At 46.8% G+C, this 12100-nt stretch overlaps 1 protein-coding gene across 1 annotated transcript in view; it reads left to right on the top strand.

Moving 5' to 3' along the window:
- The window catches only part of LOC137304311 (adhesion G protein-coupled receptor L1-like), a 331855-nt gene that overhangs the window by 107201 nt on the left and 212554 nt on the right, over positions 1-12100 (top strand). The window lies entirely within an intron of this gene.

The following is a 12100-nucleotide window of genomic DNA, read 5'->3' on the forward strand; positions in this document are numbered from 1 at the left end:
TAGACTTCAAGAGGATATAGACACTCTGGTGGCATGGGCGGACATGTGGTAGATGAAGTTTAACGCAGAAAAATGCGAGGTGATGCATTTCGGTAGGAAAAATTAGGAGAGGCAATATAAACTAGAGGGCACAATTCTAAAAGGGGTGGTGGAACAGAGAGATCTGGGGATGTATATGTGTATAAATCGTTGAAGTTGGCAGGGCAGGTTGAGAAAGCGGTTAAAAAAGCATACAGGGTCCTGGGCTTTATAAATAGAGGCATAGAGCACAAAAGCAAGGAAGTCATGATGAACCTTTATAAAACACTGGTTCGGCCACAATTGGAGTAGTGTGTCCGGTTCTGGGCACCGCACTTTAGGAAGGATGTGAAGGCCTGAGAGAGGGTGCAGAGGAGATTTACTAGAACAATTCCAGGGATGAGGGATTTAAATTATGTGGATAGACTAGAGAAGCTGGGATTGTTCTCTTGGAAAAGAGAAGGTTGAGAGGGGATTTGATAGAGGTATTCAAAATTATGAAGGGTCTAGACAGAGTAGATAGAGAGAAACTGTTCCCATTGGCAGAAGGGTCAAGAACCAGAGGGCTTAGATTTAAGGTGATTGGCAAAAGTACCAAAGGTGAAACTTTTTTACACAGTGAGTGGTTAGGATCTGGAATGCACTGCCCGAGGGGGTGGTGGAGGCAGATTCAATCATGGCCTTCAAAAGGGAACTGGATAAGTACTTGAAAGGAAAAAATGTGCAGGGCTACGGGAAAAGGGCAGGGCAGTGGGACTAGCTGGATTGCTCTTGCATAGTGCCGACTCCGACTCGATGGGCCGAATGGCCTCCTTCCGTGCTGTAACCATTCTATGATTCTATGATCAGTGAGTAAACTCTTACCTGCAGACGGGGAAGGTGCTTAATTTATTGATCTCAGCCAGACTGATATTTTGTTAACTCTATATTGTACCCTGCCCTAACCTACAAATTGATACTGGACTGTATCATACCATATCAAAATTTAGGAACATAGCAGCAGGAGTAGGCTGTTCAGCCCCTTGAGTCTGTTCAGCCATTCAATTAGATCATGGCTGATCTGAACCTTAACTCCATCTACCCACCTTGGTTCTGTAACCCTTAATACCTTTGCCGAACAAAAATCTATCAATCTCAGTTTTGAAATTTTCAGTTGACCCCCAGCGTCAACAGCATTTTGGGGGAGAAAGTTCCAGATTTCCTTTCCCCTTTGTGTGAAGAAGTGCTTCCTGACATCAACTCTGAATTGCCTAGCTCTAATTTTAAGATTATGCCTCCCTTGTTCTGGACTCTCCCACCAGAGGAAATAGTTTCTCTCTATCTCCCCTATCAATTTCTTTAATCATCTTAACATCTCAATTAGATCACCCCTTAATCTTCTATACTCAAGGCAATACAAACCTAGTCTATGCAACCTGTCCTCATAGTTCAACCCTTGTAGCCCCGGTATCATTCTGGTGAACCTGCGCTGCACCCCCTCCAAGGCCATTATATACCATACTCTGCCAAACCGTATCATGCAGTACCACTAGCTGCCCTGCAATACTCTCCTGCATCATATGTTGGATTATTTATTGGATTCTTTGTTCCTGTTTCTGCAAACTGTATGAATATACATTATGGTCTAGTAAAGCAAAAGCACAAATATGCATCTGTGGGTTGTTCCTGTCGAACAAAAGAGAGGGTTAATCTGCTAATGTTTGATCAATGCAGGATCATCGGTAGCAATTTGTGTAGTGTCCTTGATAGCTAGCTGGGCAACGTGTTAATTTCCAGCAGTTACAAGGTAATTGGGGCAAACGTCCGAAGTGATTGACATCCTTGGGATTCTTTGGGGTAGGGGTTTGATTAACAGCGACGTCTGGATCAAAGATGTGGGTCGGGTATGTGAAAGGGACAGGGACATGATTGTTTGTAGTCCCTTCGACGGACAGCTCTTTAGCCAGGAGCCTCTGATTGTGGACTTGTAGTGGGCTACCTGCCGTCGGTTCACCACTTCCTCAGACGCAGGTAGAGATTCTGGGCTATGCAGACTCTATGGTAGCATCTTGCCATGTTGAGAGTTAGCACAGGAGAAGTGTCTTTGCTGTTTTGACATTTTGAGAATTGTAAAATCTGTAATTACTGTGGAGGTACTGTTTGTACTAAATGCTGGACAATTACCTCTTTAATTTTAAATAAATGTGTTGGTTATAGAAAAGTCATTCAGCACAGAAGGATCCCATTCAGCCCATTGTGCTCATGCCGACTCTTTGAAAGAGCTATTCAATTAGTCCCACTCCCCTGCTCTTTCCCCATAGCCCTGCAAATTTTTCCCCTTCAAGTATATATCCAGTTCCCTTTGAAAGTTATTATTGAAGCTGTTACCTCCGCCCTTTCAGGCGGTGCATTCCAGATCATAACAACTTGCTGCGTAAAAACAATTTGCTTCTACTCGCCCTGGTTCTTCTACAAATATCTTAAATCTATGACCTCTGGTTACTGACCCTCCTGCCAGTGGAGACAGTTTCTCCTTATTTACTCTACCAAAAGAACCTCATAATTTTGAGCACCTTAAACCTCCTCTTAACCTTCTTTGCTCTGAGGAGAACAATCCCCACTTCTCTAGACACTCCACAGAACAACAAAAGGGAGGGCAGTTCGGATTTAGTTTTAGGGAATGAAGCTGGGCAGGTGGAAGGAGTATCAGTGGGAGAGCATTTTGGTGGTAGTGATCATAATTCAGTTAGATTTAGCGTAGTTCTGGAAAAGGACAAAGATAGAACAGGAGTAAAAGATCTCAATTGGGGAAAGGCCAATTTTACTAAGCTGAGAAGTGATTCAGCAAAAGTGGACTGGAAACAGCTACTTGAAGGTAAATCAGTGTCAGAGCAGTGGGAGGCGTTCAAGGGAGAGAGTCAAGGGTTCCCACAAAAAGAAGGGTGGGACTGCCAAATCTAGAGCCCCCTGGATGACAAGGAACATACAAGGTAAGATAAGGCAAAAAAGGGAAGCTTATGTCTGACACCGAGAGCTCAATACTACAGAAAGCCTAGGGGAGTATAGAAAGTGCAGGGGTGAAATTAAAAAGGAAATTAGGAAAGCAAAGAAAGGGCATGAAAAAATACTGGCAAGTAAAATTAAGGAAAACCCAAAAATGTTTTATAAATACATAAAGTGCAAGAGGGTAACGAAGGAGTAGGGCCTATTAGAGACCAAAAAGGTAAACTATGTGTGGAGGCGGAAGATGTGGGTTTGGTTCTTAATGAATACTTTGCATGCCTTCACAAAAGAGAGGGACGATGCAGAGATTGTAGTTAAGGAGGAGGAGTGTGAAATATTGGATGGGATAAACACAGGGAGAGAGGAAATATTAAGGGGATTAGCATCTTTGAAGTAGATAAATCGCCAGGCCCGGATGAAATGTATCCCAGGCTGTTAAGAGAAGCAAGGGAGGAAATAGCGGAGGCTCTGACCATCATTTTCCAATCCTCCCTGGCTGCAGGTGTAATCTCGGAGGATTGTTAACGTTGTACTGTTGTTTGAAAAGAGAGAAAAAGATAGACTGAGTAATTATAGGCCAGTCAGTCTAACCTCAGTAGTGGGCAAATTATTGAAGTCAATTCTGAGGGACAGCATAAATCGTCATTTAGAAAGGCACAGGTTAATCAAGGACAGTCAGCATGGATTTGTTAAGGGAAGGTCGTGACTCACTAACTTGATTGAATTTTTTGAGGAGGTAGCAAGGAGGGTCGATGAGGGTAATGCGTTTGATGTAGTCTACATGGAACCTCCTCCAACCCTACAGCCCTCCGAGATCTCCACAGTCCTCCAATTCTGGCCTCTTGCACATCCCCCACTTCCTTCACCCCACCATTGGTGGCCGTGCCTTCAACCGTCTGGGCCCTAAGCTCCAGAATTCCCTCCCGAAACCTCTCCGCCTCTCTACCTCTCTCTCCTCCTTTAAGACGCAACTTAAAAAACAACCTCTTTGACCAAGCTTTTGGTCACCTGTCCTCATGATTGCCTTATGTGGCTTGGCGTCAATTTTTGTCTAATTACTCTCCTGTGAAGTGCCTTGGGACGTTTTACTGCGTTAAAGGCGCTATATAAATGCAAGTTGTTGTTGTTGTGGTCAAAAGTTTTCTTAATTACGGTTGAGAAAGGTATGGATGTTAGGGAACTTGGGGAAATAAATAGTGATATCTTGAGGAGTGTACATATTACAGAGAGGGAGGTGCTGGAAGTCTTAACGCGCATCAAGGTAGATAAATCTCCGGGACCTGATGAAATGTATCCCAGGACATTATGGGAGGTTAGGGAGGAAATTGCGGGTCCCCTAGCAGAGATATTTGAATCATCGACAGCTACAGGTGAGGTGCCTGAAGATTGGAGGGTAGCAAATGTGCCTTTGTTTAAGAAGGGCGGCAGGGAAAAGCCTGGGAACTACAGACTGGTGAGCCTGACATCTGTAGTGGGTAAGTTGTTAGAGGATATTCTGAGATACAGGATCTACTGGCATTTGGAGAGGCAGGGACTGATTAGGAACAGTCAGCATGGTTTTGTGAGAGGAAAATCATGTCTCACGAATTTGATTGAGTTTTTTGAAGGGGTAACCAAGAAGATAGATGAGGGCTGTGCAGTAGACGTGGTCTACATGGACTTTAGCAAAGCCTTTGACAAGGTACCGCATGGTAGGTTGTTACATAAGGTTAGATCTTAAGGGATCCAAGGTGAGGTAGCCAATTGGATACAAAATTGGCTTGACGACAGAAGACAGAGGGTGGTTGTAGAGGGTTGTTTTTCAAACTGGAGGCCTGTGACCAGCGGTGTGCCTCAGGGATCGGTGCTGGGTCTTGTTGAAGTTGTACAAGACATTAGTAAGGCCACACTTGGAATACTGTGTACAGTTCTGGTCACCCTATTATAGAAAGGATATTATTAAACTAGAAAGAGTGCAGAAAAGATTTACTAGGATGCTACTGGGACTTGATGGTTTGACTTATAGGGAGAGGTTAGATAGACTGGGACTTTTTTCCCTGGAGAGTAGGAGGTTAAGGGGTGATCTTATAGAGGTCTATAAAATAATGAGGGGCATAGATAAGGTAGATAGTCAAAATCTTTTCCCAAAGGTAGGGGAGTCTATAACGAGGGGACATAGATTTAAGGTGAGAGGGGAGAGATACAAAAGGGTCCAGAGGGGCAATTTTTTCACTCAAAGGGTGGTGAGTGTCTGGAACGAGCTGCCAGAGGCAGTAGTAGAGGCGGGTACAATTTTGTCTTTTAAAAAGCATTTGGACAGTTACATGGGTAAGATGGGTATAGAGGGATATGGGCCAAGTGCAGGAAATTGGGACTAGCTTAGTGGTATAAACTGGGCGACATGGACATGTTGGGCCGAAGGGCCTGTTTCGATGTTGTAAACTTCTACGATTCTATGATTCTAATCACAGGCACACAGCCTCAAACAGGCGCATGCAGGCACAAACACAATTTCATTGGGAAGATCTGCTTACTTTGTGAGTGCCACTCGATTTGCAGTGCTCCTAAATATTATCTGATGGCCCCTCCCATTCGAAGCACCTGAATCATAGCTTTTCTCCTCTCAATGAGTGAACAGGAAGTTTCAGAGCTGTTTTATTTTAGTCTCAGTAATAAAAAGCTCAGCAAAATCCTCCAGACTCTGGCTGCAATCCTCCCTTTAATCAGGAAAAGACGTTAATTAGCACATTTAGGTGGTGGAGTCATCGAGAAACAGCTTTTCCTCAAGCAAGTTAAAACGTATTAAAAATGTCAATGCAAATGAGCTTTAGCACAGCACAGTGCAGTAAGGAGCCAAGAATAACAGTGAGATCAGAGACAGCAATCTTCTACAGTCAGAGACCGTCCGAAATCAAGAGGAATCTTAAACTCCAGCCTTTGAGAGTGTTACAATGAGGGGTGTGGGGTCTATCAGGGAGTGTTACATTGAGAGGTGGGGGGTATATCAGGGAGTGTTACAGTGAGGGGTGTGGGGTATATCAGGGAGTGTTACATTGAGAGGTGAGGGGTATATCAGAGAGTGTTATATTGAGAGGTGAGGGGTATATCAGGGAGTGCTAGAGTGAAGGGTGTGGGGTATATCAGGGAGTGTTACAGTGAGGGGTGTGGGGTATATCAGAGAGTGTTACAGCGAGGGGTGTGGGGTATATCAGAGAGTGTTACAGCGAGGGATGTGGGGTATATCAGAGAGTGTTACAGTGAGGGGTGTGGGGTATATCAGAGAGTGTTACAGCGAGGGGTGTGGGGAGGTGGGAGAATGTTACAGCGAGGGGTGTGGGGAGGTGGGAGTGTGTTACATTGAGCGGTGTGGGTAGGTGGGAGAATGTTACAGCGAGGGGTGTGGGGAGATGGGAGAATGTTACAGCGAGGGGTGTGGGGAGGTGGGAGAATGTTACAGCGAGGGGTGTGGGTTTGTGGGAGTGTGTTACAGCGAGGGGTGTGGGTTTGTGGGAGTGTGTTACAGCGAGGGGTGTGGGTTTGTGGGAGAGTGTTACAGCGAGGGGTGTGGGTCGGTGGGAGAGTGTTACAGCGAGGGGTGTGGGTTTGTGGGAGAATGTTACAGCGAGGGGTGTGGGTTTGTGGGAGAGTGTTACAGCGAGGGGTGTGGGTTTGTGGGAGTGTGTTACAGCGAGGGGTGTGGGTTTGTGGGAGTGTGTTACAGCGAGGGGTGTGGGTTTGTGGGAGAGTGTTACAGCGAGGGGTGTGGGTTTGTGGGAGTGTGTTACAGCGAGGGGTGTGGGTCGGTGGGAGAGTGTTACAGTGAGGGGTGTGGGTCGGTGGGAGAGTGTTACAGCGAGGGGTGTGGGTCGGTGGGAGAGTGTTACAGTGAGGGGTGTGGGGAGGTGGGAGAGTGTTACAGTGAGGGGTGTGGGTCGGTGGGAGAGTGTTACAGTGAGGGGTGTGGGGAGATGGGAGAATGTTACAGCGAGGGGTGTGGGTTTGTGGGAGAGTGTTACAGCGAGGGGTGTGGGTCGGTGGGAGAGTGTTACAGCGAGGGGTGTGGGGAGATGGGAGAATGTTACAGTGAGGGGTGTGGGTTTGTGGGAGAGTGTTACAGTGAGGGGTGTGGGGAGGTGGGAGAGTCGACTTGCTGTAAGGCGACTGTATATCAGACAGTTGTTATCGAATGTACCAGAAACTGGGAGCAGAGGGGCAGGGAGGAGCCTTGCACCAGATATCACTGGCTTAGGAGTTTTCTCTGAGCTATCCCCATCATAAATAGAAAAAAGGAAAGACTTGCATTTATATAGCACCTTTCATGTCCTTAGGATGTCCCAAAGCACTTTACAGCCAATGAAATGTAGTCACTGTTGTGATGTAGGAAACGTGGCAGCCAAATTGTGCACAGCAAGATCCCACAAACAGCAATATGATGAGGACCAGATAATCTGATTTTAGGTGTTGGTTGGGGGATAAATATTGGCCAGGTCACCTCCCTTCTTTTCTTCAAAATGGAGCCGTGAGATCATTTACGTCTACTTGAGAGGCCAGACTGGGCCTCAGTTTAACATCTCATTTGAAAGACGGCACCTCCGACAGTGCAGCGCTCACTCAGTACTGCACAGAGAGTGTTAACCAGGATTTTATGCTCAAATCTCTGGAGTGGGACTTGAACCCAGAATCTTCAGAGGCATGAGTGCTACCCACTGAGCCAAGGCTGATACCTGTTCTACTGTTTAGTGAGTGCTACTTTTTTTATGCAGTCTTGTTTACTACTGCGAGGCCTTGTGGAGATCCCTGTTTAAAAAGTGCGGAGAGTCGTGTTAGCATCACCAACCCATGGTTTTATTGCCGTGGTATGAATTTTCTGGCCTGGGGATAATTTCTACAGCCTAGAAATTGGTCCGTGCAGTGCCTGTCTTTCAGGCGGTACTCGGACTACTAAGGCTCCAATATGGCGGGCAGGACGCACGTGCATTTTCGGCCTGACGTGCGCCACCCACCATATTGGGTAAAGACAAACAAGAAGCGTTTTTTACCCACGCCTGAAGCAGGCGTTAGACCTTTTGCATATGCCCATCAGGGGCTTAACGTCTGCTCCAGGTCCCCTCTCCAACATTGGTTTGCCCTGAGGCAGCCAACGCCATCGCGGGAAACAAGGCCTAGAGTTCGCCTGCAACAAAGAAGGGAAGTAACCTTCCTGAACGTGGAGCCTGGAGGAGCAGTGGGTGGGAGGGCTTCTGAATTCCCAGGCCTTTTACCTGTGGCCAACAAACACTGCCCGATGGCCAACAAACACTGCCCAATGGCCACTAAACACTGCCCAATGGCCACTAAACACTGCCCAATGGCCAACAAACACTGCCCAATGGCCAACAAACACTGCCCAATGGCCACTAAACACTGCCCAATGGCCAATAAACACTGCCCAATGGCCACTAAACACTGCCCAATGGCCAACAAACACTGCCCAATGGCCAATAAATTCTGCCTGATGGCCGATAAACTCTGCCCACATCTCAATAACAAATAAATCAAGGGAGTTTAATTCTGAGGCCATCATGTTGAAGCTGTTTGGTGATTCGGCCCAGTGTCACTGTGAGTAATACATTCAGTTCTAGATACAAGGGAAACATCCAGAGAAAGGTCAGGAGGTTAATCCCTGCTGTCATAGGGACTGAGTTCGACAAACACAGACCTTGTTCTTAACGAGTGACGGCAGAGCAGCCAACAACAAGGCAGACAGAATGGTGCGATAAGTTACTGGGTGCGATAGCCTAGTGGTTATGGTACTGGGCAAACAACCCGGAGATCATGTGTTCCACTTCCAGTATGGCAAGTTATGAAATTGAATTCAATAAATCTGGCAATTTGGGGGCAGGCACCAGGAAAGTTGCAGGATTGTTGTTAAAAACCCAACAGGTTCACTGATGTCCTTCAGGGAAAGGAACCTGCCGTCCTTACCTGGGCTGCGCTACATGTGATTTCAGGCCCACACAATGTGATTGGGTCTTAATGCTCTCAGAGGAAGTGTGGTCTGGACAATCCACACTGCCCGATGGCCAACAAACACTGCCCGATAGCCAACAAACACTGCCCGATGGCCAATAATCACTGCCCGATGGCCAATAAACACTGCCCGATGGCCAATAAACTCTGCCCAATGACCAATAAACTCTGCCCAATGGCCAATAAACACTGCCCAATGGCCAATAAACTCTGCCCGATGACCAATAAACACTGCCCGATGGCCAATAAACTCTGCCCAATGACCAATAAACTCTGCCCAATGGCCAATAAACACTGCCCGATGGCCAATAAACACTGCCCGATGGCCAATAAACTCTGCCCAATGGCCAATAAACACTGCCCAATGGCCAATAAACTCTGCCCAATGACCAATAAACACTGCCCGATGGCCAATAAACTCTGCCCAATGACCAATAAACTCTGCCCAATGGCCAATAAACACTGCCCAATGGCCAATAAACTCTGCCCAATGGCCAATAAACACTGCCCAATGGCCAATAAACTCTGCCTAATGACCAATAAACACTGCCCGATAGCCAACAAACACTGCCCAATGGCCAATAAACACTGCCCAATGGCCAATAAACTCTGCCCAATGACCAATAAACTCTGCCCAATGGCCAATAAACTCTGCCCACATCTCAATAACAAATAAATCAAGGGAGTTTAGTTCTGAGGCCATCATGTTGAAGCTGTTTGGTGGTTCGGTCCAGTGTCACTGTGAGTAATACATTCAGTTCCAGGTACCGAGTTACAAGGGAAACATCCAGAGAAAGGTCAGGACGTTAATCGCTGCTGTCACAGGGACTGAGTTAGACAAACACAGACCATTTCAGCCTTGAAGTTCAATGAGAGGGGACCTTATAGAGGTAAATAAAATACAAAAGTGGGATATAAAGGGTTAACTCATTCCAGTTAAACCATAACTTCAGGATGGGAGGACACAGGTAAAAGGCAAGATGGGCAAGTGACATTTAAGAAAAAAAAATGACTTGCATTCATATTGCCTTTCATGACCTCAGAATGTCCCAAAGCACTTTACAGCCAATTAAGTACTTTTTGAAGTGTAGTCACTGTTGTAACATGGGGAAACGCGGCAACCAATTTGTGCACAGCAAGGTCCCACAAACAGCACAGATAATGGCCGGGAATTTCCTTGGAGCTGCTCCTACTCCGTCTCTCTGGCACCACTGGAAATTGTGTGTACATGGGGCATTACGCTGCACTCCCACAGCAGCAGTGAGGGAATATTCCCGGCCGATCTGATTCAGTGATGGCAACCCTCCTTCATATTCTTCTTCACAATACTGCCGTGGGCCCTTTCACGTTCACCTGAGAGGGCAGGCGGGGCCTCGGTTTAACGTCTCATCCGAAAGACGGCACCTCCGACAGTGCAGCACCGAGAGTGCCAGCCTGGCTTATGTGCTCAAGTCTCTGGAGTGGGGTTTGAACCCACGACCTTCTGACTCGGAGCTGAAGTTTATGGAGGGCAGAGGAATTTAACCTGAATTGACTCCTGTAGCTCTATGGCTCCTTTGGCAGGCCTCAGTGTGCACATGGAGAATAGCCAATGACGCCATTTTTCACAGCTAGTGACTCAAGCACTTAAATCCACTGCAGCAGAATCAGCGAATCTATTTATAAAATGGAGGTGCTGAGAAATGGCAGTGGTTTCCCAGCATGATAAGAATGCTGTTTTTCTTTGAATAATTTAAGTTTGTTTCGAAGTCCCGTTATTCGCAAAGGGCAGTGAGATACCAACTGAAACCTCCACATGATGAAACTCAGAAGTAAAAAAAAAATGACCCTCCATTTTAAAAAAAAATCAGACTTTTGCTGTCCAGTTTTCTTTTTAGAAACTTCCGGACATTTACAATCTGAGAGATGAACAGACTCTGATGAATGGGAATGAGGAAACACCGTCCCAGACGGTGGGCCCGAACCTGAACCAAAACTGGAAGGTCAGCAACCTACCTCAGGCTTGTTTTGGCCTGTCTGGGCTCCGCCTATCTGAGACCTGCCTAGGGCTGGCCTGGTGCCCACCTGAGTCCCATTTGGCATCTGTCTGGGGGTTGTCTGGGGCTGGGCTAAGTGTCGCTGAAGTCTGTCTGAGGCTGCCCGACCCAGAGCTTGCCTGGGGCCTACCAGTCTGGGCCGAGCCTGAGGCCTGTCTGGAGTGTTGTTTACTCATTCCAATTCATCAGCTCTCAGATTGTAAATGTTTCCCCTCTCTGCCTGATTGATTGAGCCTGTCATCATCTCCAAAACACTTTTATTTTTCATTTTCACATGGCCTAACTCTTTATGAAGGGACTGCTCCTGAACCACATCCTGTGGTGCACCAATTGAGCACTCAGTGTGTGAGGGACGGGATGTTGTAATCGCAGGCCTCAGAGCCCCTGGTCCTTGGTTCATGGCAGGGTGAAGCCTCACTTTCTCTGCTGCTCTTGTGAAGTGGCTTCTCCCTGACGTCAATTGTCCCTCAGGCTCAGGACTCGTTCTGAACTCACTTTGGCCACTAAAGGTAAGAGGTTTCGCGATTGCTGTCCCTGCTCGGAGGCTACATTTGCTGGTCAATCTTTCAAAAAAAAAACCCCAGTCACAAGAATCCTCACAAATGATAGAAACTATAATTTCACTGTCCCCTCATTGTGTTCCTTATAATCTGTACCCCTGTCCCAATACTAACCCTTCACTGGCCCCTTCTACAGTCTGTACCCCCATATCCTCATTGCCCTCCTCTCCCTCACTAGCTCCAGTGCCCCTACTGACCCTCTGTCCTATCTTTTTCCCTCATCCCTCACTGTGTCAACCATGGCTCAGTGGGTAGCGCACTCACCTCTCAGTCATAAAAGTTGTGGGTTCAAATCCCACTCCAGATATTAGACCACAAAGTCCAGGCTGACACTCCAGTGCCGTACAGAGGGAGTGCTGCACTGTTGGATTGGTGCTGTCTTTCAGATGAGATATTAAACTAAGTCCCTATCTGCTCTGTTAAGTGGGCATAAAAGATCTCAAGGCATTATTTGAGGAAGAGCAGGGGAGCTCTCCCCAGTATCCTGGCCAATATTTGTCCCTGAACCAATGTCAC

This window comes from Heptranchias perlo, chromosome 37 (assembly GCF_035084215.1).
Source record: "Heptranchias perlo isolate sHepPer1 chromosome 37, sHepPer1.hap1, whole genome shotgun sequence".
Lineage (NCBI taxonomy): Eukaryota > Metazoa > Chordata > Chondrichthyes > Hexanchiformes > Hexanchidae > Heptranchias > Heptranchias perlo.